The following is a 13,630-nucleotide window of genomic DNA, read 5'->3' as shown; positions in this document are numbered from 1 at the left end:
CAGCATACCTGCGGGACTGTCTCTCTCTGTATGTACCCCAGAGAGCATTAAGATTGACAAATAAGAACCTACTGGTGGTCGCTCGCCCCAGCTGGCCCCAACCAGGGGCGGGACTGTCTCTCCCTGTATGTACCCCAGAGAGCATTAAGATTGACAAATAAGAACCTACTGGTGGTCGCTGGCCCAGCTGGCCCCAACCTGGTGGAACTCTCTGTTGGAGGACACACTAAGATCTTTCGGAGGGCCTGTAAGAGAGTCCCGCCAGGCATATGGTTGAGGCCAGTCTTTGATCATCTTAGGAGCCTCCTTACTGGTCTCCCGCCAGGGGGGCAATGAAATCATCTGCCCCCTACAAGTGCAGACACCAGATTATTATAAACTGTGGCCCCACCCCACCCTTTCTGTTTGTTTACATAATGTTTGGGGAATTGGAGGGGGGCCACCATCCGAAATGCTGTTTTGCATGTATTTATGGTTATTTTTTTTGTTTTTAACTGTACTTATATGTTTTAATACCTATTGAGCATTTTATTGTAACCTGCCCTGAGGCCATTTGTGGGGAGGGAGGGCTATAAATTGAATGAATAAATAATTCAAATAAATCAATAAATAAAATAAAATAAAGTGGAAGAATTGCTTCACTAGAGCATAAAAAATAGGTCACACTAACAACAAGGGTTTTTTTATTTAAAAAAACACTTTAGTACATACAATTCCAGTATACAATCACTTCATTTTTTTATTTCATGCTGCCCTTTCCAATTGCATTTTCTCTAATCTCATTATAAATGCATTACCCTCCTCTGATATTTCAAAAATTAGGCATCTTTCACCCAGACCTCAAATTCATTTAACTTGGAAGTATATCTCACTGATTTTAACAGACTCACTTCCAAGTAAATGAATGTACGATTCCAACCTTCATTTCCCCATACTCCAGTTTCTGCACTATCCAGGCAGGAACTGAGCGTAAGATACAGGCAAAATGAAGCAGTTTAAATCCAGATGTTTCCAGTGGGATTGGAGGGCATGGCCTCCAAGTGCTATGTAATCCCATCCTGTTTGACTCAACTGAATTGGTACCTAGTGTGCCTTTCAAATCAGCTTCCATCTTTGCTAATCTAACCATTTAAATGTCCATGGCTCAGTGTTAGAGCACCTGCTTGGCATACAGAAGGTCCCGGGTTGAATTCTAATAATCACTGTTGAAATTATCAGGTAGCAAGTGATGTGAAAGATTTTTACCTAAGACGCTAAGGAACCACTGCCAGTCTGAGTAGACAATGCTGACTTTGATGGACCAAGGGTTTGGTACAATATAAAGCAGCTTTGGTTCTTCCTCCTCCGTTGAGTTCCCATTGGGGAGAAAGGCAGGGTATAAAAGAAGCAAGTAAACAAATCATGCTTGCCTTTTTTCCCCTCTACCAGGATAAAAGCAGGCCAGGGCGGGGCAAGTTTGACCAGGGAAACAATGCAAGGGGCTAAAGAGCTAAACCACTGCTTCGCCAGCATCACTGCCTTGATCAATATAGCCCCCTCCTCCTCAGTTGCTTTTTGAGGCTAAATGGGGGGAACTGATCATAGATTTGCAGTGATCACCTGCAGACTGACCGTAAGATTACATATATGCAATGGCAGTTGGTCCTATTCGTTCCTTGTTACATCCTCATATTCCCAGCCTGATGCAGATGCTCAGATGGCATTGCTGCAGTAATTTCTCCTTTCACACAAAGTCCCCGAGAGGCAATAAAGCTGCAGGAATACTATGGAATCTTGCACAGTGAACATGAGTGACTGCACCAGAAAAAGCCCTATCGACAACCACCCTTGGGCAGTTTGTAGACTGCAGACTTTTGTTTTCAGAAGTGAGTTCCAGGTCACAGAATGCACAATGGTGTCAGAAGGGCAAGCATTACATACCTTGCTGATTTCCAGAGGATCTGTTAATGCGATTACTCTGATGACCATTATTTAGTGGGGATTTCCCTCTGCCAGATGTGCATGTATTCAAAAAACCTTAAATACAGTGAAAATGCAACAGCGGCACAGTCGACACACATTATCTTTGTTCTGAAAGCCTTTGGAGTGTTCAAAATTACTTACATATGCGTGCACAGTATATATTAAACAGTTTCTTCAATTTTCTATACACTACAATTGTTGGATTAGTCAATTAAAGGAATTAGGAACTTTAAACAACTGCATGTTGTCTAGCCTTTTCAGAATATTGAGCAATTGATGAGAGGTAGAGAATAGCCTGGATTTAGACAAGGGAAAGGTCACTTTCAGGAATTCCCCAGGCCCCTGTAGAGCCAGGAACTGATGCGTTGTGAAGGGCCTCTTCTCACTTCACAATTTTAAACCTAAAGATGTAAAATATGAATATATCACAGGGAATTTTAAAAACATGTATCATGCATGCTCATCAGAGAACACTAACTGCAGATCCCTACTGATTGTCCTTTTGGTGGCAAACTCAACTTTGTTATTGTGCGTTCCGCAAAATGGCCCTTAGAAATATCTATCTTCCTCTGAATCTGCCTTCTTTGCATCTGCATCCCTTCTGAAGTGTTCATTATGGCATAAAATATGGAAATGCCAGCAGACAAACCACCAGAGATCTGCATTTCAGGAAACAGACAAAGGAGTGAACCACATTCTAATACAACTGAGCACAGGTTTAACGACATCTCCGCTGGCAGTATCAAGGGCTCAAGGAACCTGACATTAACCAAGCCAGCCACGACATTTCAGAATGCCTGCAGGATTCTCATTAATCCACTGGGCTGGAGTATACCCCATAGCAAGTGGGGCAAATTATATTTTTCCCCCAAGGGGACATTACAAAGACCATGCTTGTACTCTCATCCTGCTATCGTTTTTGTTCACAGGTTTCTATATGATTCAAAAACCTGCTAAACCAGTTTGACCAGATACAACAGTAGGAAAAGCCAAATAAAATATGTACCCCATGGATAATGTTTAACCTATCACACAACTTTCATTTCTCCAATTATTCTGTCTTCAGTCACAAGAATCATAGTGGTCTGAAGAGCTCTAAACAATGTGTGGCATTGAGCAGGCAATATTAGAAAGATTAAACAGATTTTCCTAATTTAGAAATTCCAAGGACAAAGAGGTATCCTGCATACACTTGCCTGTGTATTAGACTTTGTACAAAGTCATGATTTTTTTTTAATTGATCAAGTTTGGTGTAGTGGTTAAGAGTAGTGGGACTCTAATCTGAAGAACCGGGTTTGATTCCCCACTCCTCCACTTGAAGTCAGCTGGGTGACCTTGGGACAGTCACAGCTCTCTCAGCCCCTCACCTCACAGGGCGATTGTCATGAGGATAATAACAACACACTTTGTAAACTGCTCTGAGTGGGAGTTAAGTTGTCCTGAAGGGCGGTGTATAAATCGCATGTATGTTGTTGTTGTTGTTGTTGTTAACTTTTATTGCTGCGGTCTAGGTGAAGGATCTGTACAGAGACCCATTTCAGAATTGTCTTTTTGTTTTGTTGTCTGATGGGGCAGAATAAAATGAAGCTGAATGTAAAACAAGGAGACACTGATGGACAATGCAATCAAGCCAGCATGGAAGATCATGGTAGTTTCATGTTACATATACAGTCACGCATATCTTTGGAAGCTGTAGAGCAAGATTCAGGTCCAACAGAACCTTAAAGACCAACTAGCTGTGGTTCTCGAAAGCTTATGCTACAATAAAGTTAGTTAATCTTAAAGATGCTACTGGATTCTTTATTAGATTTCTTGGGTATGTGGTGTTTGAGTGTTAAAGCTCTCTTCCTAAATCTTGCTCTGGCTAACCACCAGAAACTGTCTTTGGAAGCTGTAATGGAGGTAAAGAAATATGAAAAAATAACACATCTACACCAAAAACATGGACTAGTAAAAAAAAAATACTTGACATGACCTTAATAACTGGCTTGTTCAAATATAAAAGCAGCTCCACTGGGTCAGGCTTGTTGAAACCTTGAAAAAATAATTGCAGGGAAAAAATCTCAGGGTGTTTCACATATACCCTTGTGCTGCCTACTTGATGATTTGCCTATCAGGAGCCACTCCCCTTAAACATGTGCTCTACCACCAATCATTTTCCAGACCAATTTAGCTTTTCCTTTCTCTTCCAAGAATTAACCATAGTTTTGTGTTACTGGTACACTGATGCTAATCAAGGTTAGCACAAACCATGATCCTCTGTAAACCAGAGACTGAAACCATGGATTGGATTCAGTCTGCTGTTTCACTCAATTTCATCTAATACCTGTTCCTGCTACAGCTGACATCCCTCATGGGTTTTGCCTCCAACATTCCTTGGCATACCCTTTTGGGAGGTCAAAGAGGACACACTTCTCCTTTCACCAGTGGAGAAAATGGTTTGAAGTGCGGTTGTTACGGGAGAACTTGAGATTGCACTGGTGCACATGTAATGCAAAATCATTGTTACCACTAGGAAGGAAAGACCTACTTCCACTCCCTTACAGATGGGACAGGGAAGAAGTATGTATTTGTAAGGCTGGATCCCAATTTGCAACACATGGTTTGTGGTAGCCAATGTAATTCCTGCACTGAGTACCTCCCAAGAATTCTGCACTGCCCCCAGATCTGTAGAATTCAAAAACTGGCTACTGTTTCCATGATCCCTCAGATAAAAGAGGCAAATTTAGAGGCCCTGATCTTGTCAAAGGTGCTTGTCAGTCCTTCAGCCTCTGATTCACCTCTTGAACATGACAATGCAGAGGTTACAGTGAGTCGGAGTTACCCCAAAGTAACCTGTTCAGTGACATAAACACAGTTAAAGAATCCAGGAGAGTTTTCATAGCAGGTTGTTTCCAGCCAATTTCATTTTCTGGTTGCAGTTGTTAGTACATTCATCTACAAAGACATTTACCTTTTTCAAAACTATTTACCTTGAAATGTGAAAATGAAAATGTTGTAGTGGTAAAGGTAGCAAAGGCGTGGGTTTTTTCTTTGACAAAGTCATCCAATGAGCTTCATAGAGATTTTCAAATTATGTCTTCCATGTCCAGATCCAACACTCTATCTACCATACCATTTTGGGTGCCAACACATGATCACATTGAATCCTTCATGAAGACGCATCCACTTTGAAATGTTCAGGGCAATCCTTGCAGCATCTCTTGGATCCAGCATTGAAAATGAAAATGACCACCAAAATTCATACATTACTAGCAAATCATGCAATGTCCTGCCACAATATCTCCAAAATTCCACCATCTATCTCAAGCACTGTGGGCTAGCCTGCAATCTGATACTTTTGTTCCCAAATTGTTTCCCAAACGTAAGGCTTCTCAGTGACAGAAAAGGAAGGAGAAGACACCCAAAATTAGGGGGTCAGGCCACACCCAATTTTTTCTTTCCATCTAGTTTTCCAAATCTCACACATGCTCTTGCAAAGAGCAGCAAAGCAGTAAGCATTTCTGACCGCAGGGCACACAGCTGCTCTCTTGTTGAAGTCCCACAACTAGAGAATAGAGTAAGAGATACTAAGAACTTGTACCTGAGGGAGGCACCAATTCAGTTATCTTCCACCCTTTAGTTATGACTGCAGAGCCCTTGATCCTGGTGGCAGGCGATCTGGTTAGGGAAAAAAACTGCATTGGAATGTTATGCTTTGATGCTGCATATGGTTTTTATATGTGTATAATAAACAGAGAGCTGGAGTGACAATCAATTGATGGGTGACATATTGTCAAGGGGCCTATCTACTGACCACATGCTGCCTGGCTGAACTCAAATACTGTGCTCTTGTGTTGGTGGTCATCTGATAACAACAGGAGTGTTTGATCTGGGGAGGACTCTGTGTGGTTTGCATAATGCTTTGCAAAACTTTTGGGAAATAGTGGAGTCCAGAACATTTTCAGAAGACAGTCATTTTTGGCACAAGTGTAAGCTAATCACCTTTTTTTTTGTTACTTTTCAAATATCTTAATGCTTCAAATACCTGATTTTTTTTGTCTGCTTGACTAGTTATATGCCAACTTTAGTATAACACAACATTCATGCTGTTAGCACAACCTAAAATCAAAGTGATCATCCTGACCATTGATATTGGTACTGTGCAGTCTCAAAAACTCTGAAATGCTTACAACTTTCTGGATCCTCCCAACCTTATACCCTCCAATCCATAATTAAAGAACATCCATCCTCAAACCACACTGTTGCAGGTCAATCCTCTTAATCCTGATCACAGCATTCGGGAAGAAGTGGGAATCAATACGGTGTATCCCAGTAAGATGCAAGAAGTACAGATGGCTCTAAATGACTTTTTAAAAAGTATCAGATCATATTTTGTAGATGAAATAACACCCAAGACACACACACAAAAACACAGAGAGACAACTTTTGAAAGAAAGTTCCCATCAAGCTCTCTCTCTCTCTCTCTCTCTCTCTCTCTGTATATGTATATATATATATATATATATAAATATATATATATATATATATATATATATATATATATATATATATATATATACATACTCAGTATGCATGCATGCATGGCATATATATATATGCATGCATGCATACTGAGGTGTAAGACATTGTTAAGATTAAGATTGTGTAAAAGCCAGAGATGTGAGCATAGATCTGTGCAGTGTTATTGGCCTCTCTCTCTAGACCACCTACAGAAAAGCTGGTGTTTCAATCTGATATTCTCTCAGTAGAGACTTCAGAGTAACCATTCAAATAACACCACCTGGTCAATGTTTATTTCAAGTCTACTAATTGAACATAATGCCTCTCTGTTGTCATAATAAAGAGGAGATCATATTTGGATGTGGCACATGAAGAACTAAATTCCGCTTGAGCTGTAATTAAAGCAAAGCTTCCTAGCTCTAAAACCAATACGTAAAATCAATCCAGCAATGAAAGCCAGGCACGCATTCTTTTATTACCAATCACTAAAGAGATCTATGCTTTGAAATCCCTGTGCACAATGTAATAGCAAAATAACCATCTGTACAGCATGTTCTTACAGTAGGAAGAGGGAAAGCACTGCCAGTACTTTCATGGTGTACACATTATAATGACCATTTAGTTCTACAATCTGCATAGGTAACCCATTCAGTAGCCATCCATGACAAGCAGTCATTTCAATTTCCAAGTCACTTTGGGTAGGCAAATGCAGCCAGTCATCTCCCTCTCTTTCCAATGCCGTAACGTTCACCCCCCAAAAAACTCACTCAGGACACTGTAAGATGCACTTTCTGTTTAGCCTTCAGTTTAGCCTAACAGAAGGATAAAACAGTACAAGAAGGATAAAACAGTACAAGAACAATCTCAATACAGTCGCATCACGATTCCCTGGATTTGCTTGATTACATGCCCATGGAAAGCACGCTTAGGAGAAAGCTGGGCTAGAATCTTTCTCCCGGCACCTAATTTTCTACATTTTTTGTTTGGAGGAACATTCAGCCTTTCCTGCAGTCCGAAGTGGTATAGCCCACTCTCAGAGCCAAACTACAAGCGACGCCTTACACAGGTTGGACGCTTGTCAGCTTCCCTCAAGTTTTGATGGGAAATGTAGGCGCCCTGGTTTTACAGCTTGGCTCTCCATTACAGCTGCAAGACCAGGACGCCTACATTTCCCATCAAAACTTGAGGGAAGCTGGCTAGTGTCCAACCTGTGTAAGACGTCACTTGTAGTTTGGCTCACAGATTAGACTTCTGTTCCCATCATCAACACTTCAAGTTCTCTAAAATCCTGCTCGAAATTTCTCCATTCTATTCTTCCTTCCTTTTAAACTCTCCATTTTAACTTCCTCTTCTTCCTTCCTTTTAACTCCATTTCTGCAGTGGAACATATTAAGTTGTAAGCTCACTTTGTTCTAAACATATTACAGGCAATCCAGCCATTCCACACATTAGCAAGTGAACAAAGCAGTGACAACATATAGACAATATATAATTAGGAGTATCTAGTAACACTATTTTATTTTATTTTAGGTTTTAATTATAAAGTTGGAAATCAGGTCACTAAATGCCTAACGGTCCTAGGAAGCTCTATTATTATATGCAATAATTTCTGTTTTCAGCATAAGATCAACAAATAAAAATAGCTACACTTCGCATTTTTGTTTCCACAAAAAAAAAGAACATTCTTACAGTGAATACTTAACACCACTTAGCATTTATATAGTGTGATACTTATATAGAGCTACATTTATACAAACTCCATACTGATAATCAAAACCCATCCTTCCCCAGGTTCACCTTGAAAGAAATCTCCCTCCCCCCTCCAACTGTACCCATGAACCGATCAAAAACTCCAAGGGATTTTGTGAACAGTCAGTTAAGGATTTTTTTTTTAAAAAAACCTAACAAACACATCAAATCCCACTTCCAGCCAATCTCCACTCCCTGAAACAAACAAAAGAAAACCCTCCCCTTTGAGAAGGGGAGAAACAGAGGAAATGGGCCTGCGGGACCAATTCTTGCAGTAGTCATAAATCCCATCTTCTCCATCATTTCTTGCCAAAGAATGGAAGTTGCAGTTTTCTCTGACTTCAAATCCCGTATCACTGGCATGAAGCCATCAGGCCCAACAAACCTGTATCTTTTGCCTCACAAGCCCTCTCCCACTCCTTCTACCTCCCCAAAGGTATGGTGTGTTGCCCTGAAAGGGACAGGAGAAGGAGCAGAAAGGGCTGTACAGTGGCAGGTACGAGCCCCGGTTTCAGTTGGGCCCAGATCTGAGGTCTGACTCAAATTGGGGTAAGGCTTTTCTAATTTGTATTATCAACCCACTCACCTTGATATTCAACCACATCACTATATATAAGAAGAGCCCCACTGGATCAGACCAGTGGTCCATTTAATCCAGCATCTTGTCTTACACGGAGGCCAGCCAGTTACTATGAAGGGTCAACAACAGAGCACAGAAGCTGAGGCCTTCCCCTGAAGTCGCCTGCTGCCACCAGTATGCAGAGGTTTATGGCCTCTGAATATGGAACTTCCTTTTAGGCACCATGGATAAAAGCCACTGAGAAAGACCTATCCTCCATGAATCTATCTAAACCTCTTTAAAGCTGGCCACTGCTATATCTTCTATTAGCAAATTCCACACCTTAATCACTCATTGTGTAGAGAAGTATTTCTTTTTGTCCGTCCTGAATCTACTGCCCATCAACTTTACTGGATGCCCTGGAGTTCTAGTATTTTGGAAAAGGGAGAAAAAGTTCTCTCTGTCCACTTTTTCTACCTCATGCATCGTTTTATAAATCTCTACCATGCCCCCCTCCATTGTCTCTTTTCTAAACTTAAAAGTTGCAGACTCTTCATCCTTTCCTCATAAGAAAGGTGCTCCAAACTCCCGATAAACTTGTTGCTCTCTTCTGTACTTCTCCCAGCTCTGCAATATTATTTTGGAGATACAGGGACCAGAACTGCACACAGTATCCCAAATGATGTTCCACCAAAGATGTGCATTATAATATACACACTCGCTCACTTTCTCAAAGAATTCCAAAAGGTTGGTGAGGCAGGGCTTGCTTTTGCAGAAGCCGTGCTGATTTTCCCTCAGCAGGCTTGTTCCTCAGTGTGTCTAATAATTCCACCTTTGATTACAGTTTTTATTAATTTGCCTGGGATAGACATTAGACTAACTGACCTGGAATTTCCTCACTCCCCTCTGGACCCCATTTTAAAAATTAGTGTTAATAGATGCTACTCTCCAGTCTTCTGGTTCAGTGGCTGATTTTAGCAATAAATTACATCTATGGGTTAATAGATCAACAATCTCACATCTGAGTTCCGTAAGAATATGCAGGTGTATGCTGCCAGGACAAGGAGTCTTACTGGCTTTTAATTTCTCCAAGAATCATAGAGTTATAGGGTTGGCAGGGATCTCCAGGGTCATCTAGTCCAACCTCCTGCACAATGCAGGAAATTCACAACTACCTCACTCTCATACACACACACACACACACACACACACACAGTGATCCCTGCTCCATGCCCAGAAGATGGCAAAACACCATCAGGATCCCTAGCCAAACTGACCTGGGGAAAATTGCTACCTGATCCCAAGGTGGCGATTGGCATTACTCTAGGCATGAAAGAAGGGGCCACAAGAACTAAGCACTGAGGTCTAGAGCTTCAAACCCTTTTCACCTCAAATTGACTCATTTCTTCAGACTCCCTTCCTGAAAGCAGTGACTTTGGCCTGGGTGCACTTTCTACAACAAACACAGTTGCAAAGAATTCATTTAGCTTCTCTGCCATCTCACCTTCTTCCTATAGCAACCCCCCCCCTTTTTTTTTACTCTTCTATAAATCTTACAACAGTCTTGGTAAGTCAGAACTCTATCTTTATTCCCAGACTACAGACAAAAAATTGAGAAATCTTGCTTGCCTAAGCTCACTTAGCTTATGGCAGAATCAAGGCTCCAAAAATGACTTCCTAAGTCATAGCTCACTTTCACCCCAACTACAAGCTGATATGTAGTCCATTTATGGACCAGTTTCAATCAGCAATAATAACATAACAATTAAGTGTCATCAAGTTGCCAATGACATATAGTGACCTCTCATGGCATTTTCAAGGCAAGAGATGAGCAGAGATGATTTGCCATTGCCTGCCTCTGCTAGGTGAGCCTGGACTTCCTCAGTGGTCTCCCATCCAAGTACTGACCATGGCCAACTCTACTTAGCTTCCAAGTTCCAACAAGCTCAGTCTAGTCTGGGCTACAGATATACCACTTCAGGGGACTGTAACAAATGATGTTGCTCAATTTTACTGGCCTTTTAAAAAGGACCCAGTGATATGAAAAAACCTAAATAGATATGTCATTTTCCTCACACATGTCAGGGGAAAAAAACTCCACACAATTAATTTTTATGTCAAGTTGTTGTTAAAAGCACAAGAGCAGGAGCAAGTAAAGTACACTGGCAACATACACCTCTTCCTCTTTTGGGAAAACCCAGCTCTGAAACATTTCCACATCAGGAAAGCAATCTGAAAAATAATTGATGGCCTATGCACAAAGGAAAGATGGAAGGAAGCCTTTTGATTTATGTTGCTTATAAATCCTAAAGGAACGAAGAGGTTAAGTAAGCAGCAGTTACGAAGAATTATACTAACATGGTTATGCATTAAAATCAGCATTGTTCAGTCAGGCTTTCTAATCGCAGCTATATTTCCAAGAATACCTTGCCAGCTTCATGCTTTATACTCCATTAACTGTACCAAGTGGGAAGAGAGAGGGCTATTTTTAAAGGTTTCATCACATAAGGCCCAACCCAACAAAACCTCCAGTAAAAACACCCAGAGTCTTGGAAAGAATAATATTCATAGTTCAGGGTTGTCACCCACTTAATGAACCAAGGGGCTATGCCTTTATTAAGCGCCTGAAAGGAATCCACAATTGAAGATTTGCCTGTCACTGTGCCTTTGCAATAGGAAAAGATTTCACCAGACATTTATTGCCTATTATACAACCACTGAAAGCTGTTGGAAGGCCCCAGCTTTCCGTGCTGTTTGTTGGCCCTCCAGAGAAAGTGGTTGGTCAATGGATGTTGAACTACATCAACCACTGGTCTGATCCTGCAGAGTTCTTCTGAAGTACTTACATAGAATCTTCACAGTAGTGCAACTGTTCTAATGCAAAAACATGGCACTTCTGGTGACCTGACATGTATTACCACTGGAAGTTGGTTTGCATATGAAGTATGCAAATCACCTAGGAGATACTCTTTTGAATGCCGCCTGGTGGAATCAAATAGGTGACATATTCACCAGTAAATATGCACAGAATTACATCTTTATGGTAAAAGAACCCTCAGACTTGGGACATTCATCCAAACGTATCTTCCCACTTTTGTAAGCACACCTTGTCAGCCAATATTCTCACAAAGATCTGGGGTGAGTTCAAGAAGTTGGTGTTTCAGATGAGTTTATTTGATGTTGATATCTCCAAACCCAAGCCCTCAGAGAAGATCAGGAACAAATTTACTGTTTTCTGGAGAAGCACTCCAATTTTGTCTGCTGCAGCAAAAACAAAATAGTCCAGCATATCTACTGTGGCTTTAGTTTTCATGGACTGAAGCCCATTTTGTCAGGTGCATGTTCAGGTAGATATACATGGGCACAGAAAAAAATGTAAACAGTAAGGTGAAAGGGCAATGAAATACAAGACATACAACCTGTGACATTATGCAAAGCTCAAATGTCTGCAAAATAAGCACAGCAACCATTTATAAAAAGAGCTGTAATTGACCATAGTGTAGTCTGTATTGTTTTATCACCAATTACTGCCACTGTGCTTATCTTGAATAAATTTCAGTTTTACACTGAAATGTCACAAACTGTACCTCTTGCATTTCATTTCCCCCTTATTTTTTTTTAACAAACTATTTATATTTTCCCTCTATTCCCATACCAACTGAGGCACCTAATTAAGTAGGTTCTACTCCACAAAAGTTTATGCTATAATAAATGCATTCTTCTTTAAGGGTGTCTCATGTCTGACAGTTTCAGGTGGGTAGCCATGTTAGTCTGTATTAGCAAAACAAAATTTGAATCCCGTAGCACCTTAAAGACCAATAAAATTTTCCAGGATATATGCTTTCATTAGTCAAAGCTCACTTCAACAGATAATGTTTAACAACCCAAAGAGAAGAACTGCGAAGCTGCACAGATACAAACCCTTCATGAAGACGCCAGCTCACTAAAAACTGGCTCTTCAGGCCAAACTAGACATAATGGTGTCCTCATGGTCTCCATGAAGATGTCGTTGCCATTTTAAAGTGATTTTAAAATGCTGTGAAGTGCTCCTGATCCCGACTGGGCCCAAATACCAGCAGGCCGAGGACTGCCCCCCCCCCACACACACACACACCTTATCAAGTGACCAAACAGCCCCACACATCCCAATTGCTCTTTTGGCAGTTTAAAAGGCATGGGGGGAAACAAGTACCACACTGAAGGAGGCCTCTCATGGCATTTTCAAATCACTTTAAAATGGCGATGACATCCTCATGGCCACCACAAGGATGACATTGCATCTACTTTGGCCCTTACAGTTTGGGAAGCACAACTCCATCTTTTCGTCCATCTCTTTGCACTTTTGTTAAGAATTCCATATAATACCTGTTCCTGAACTGCATGTGGGTCAGTTCTCACTGAACTGTGCTCTGTCTGCCCAGTCTCACTACTTCTGACTTTAGGTTATTAATCCTACTGATGAGGATAATTATCATATTTACCCCAACAGAAGATGACCCCAAATGTAAAATGCCTGCCTTCATAACATGCTATACACATGAAAATTTTTACTACTGCACGCACTTGAATGAGAATATAAGGCAACCCCTCTTTTTCTTGATGGCACATCTGGAAAAAGAACTACTCTTCTTTCTGGGTAAATAGACAATATGTAATGTTTGCTTTGTGGACCACTATCTTTGCTGCCTTTGCAGTCGCCTTGTGGGAGGATGCTTAAAAGGCTTCCTTATTAAGATTCAGTTGCTACTTTCAGCTCTGTAGCTGCGAGCCAAAGAGTATGCTCAGGGGCACACCATGAAGTTACGAGTTTAGCCCTCTCCTCTGTTATCTGTCAATGGAACTGTGCTGATGGAAGAA

The 13,630-nt window shown here is 41.0% G+C and overlaps 1 protein-coding gene across 3 annotated transcripts in view; it reads right to left on the bottom strand.

Annotated features, from left to right (window-relative positions):
• CCDC85A (coiled-coil domain containing 85A) overlaps positions 1–13,630 on the bottom strand; it is a 186,399-nt gene that overhangs the window by 139,366 nt on the left and 33,403 nt on the right. The window lies entirely within an intron of this gene.

Source organism: Eublepharis macularius, chromosome 1 (assembly GCF_028583425.1).
Source record: "Eublepharis macularius isolate TG4126 chromosome 1, MPM_Emac_v1.0, whole genome shotgun sequence".
In the NCBI taxonomy this organism is placed as follows: domain Eukaryota; kingdom Metazoa; phylum Chordata; class Lepidosauria; order Squamata; family Eublepharidae; genus Eublepharis; species Eublepharis macularius.
The sequence above is the reverse complement of the archived record's forward strand: the minus strand, read 5'-3'. Positions and strand labels throughout refer to the sequence as shown.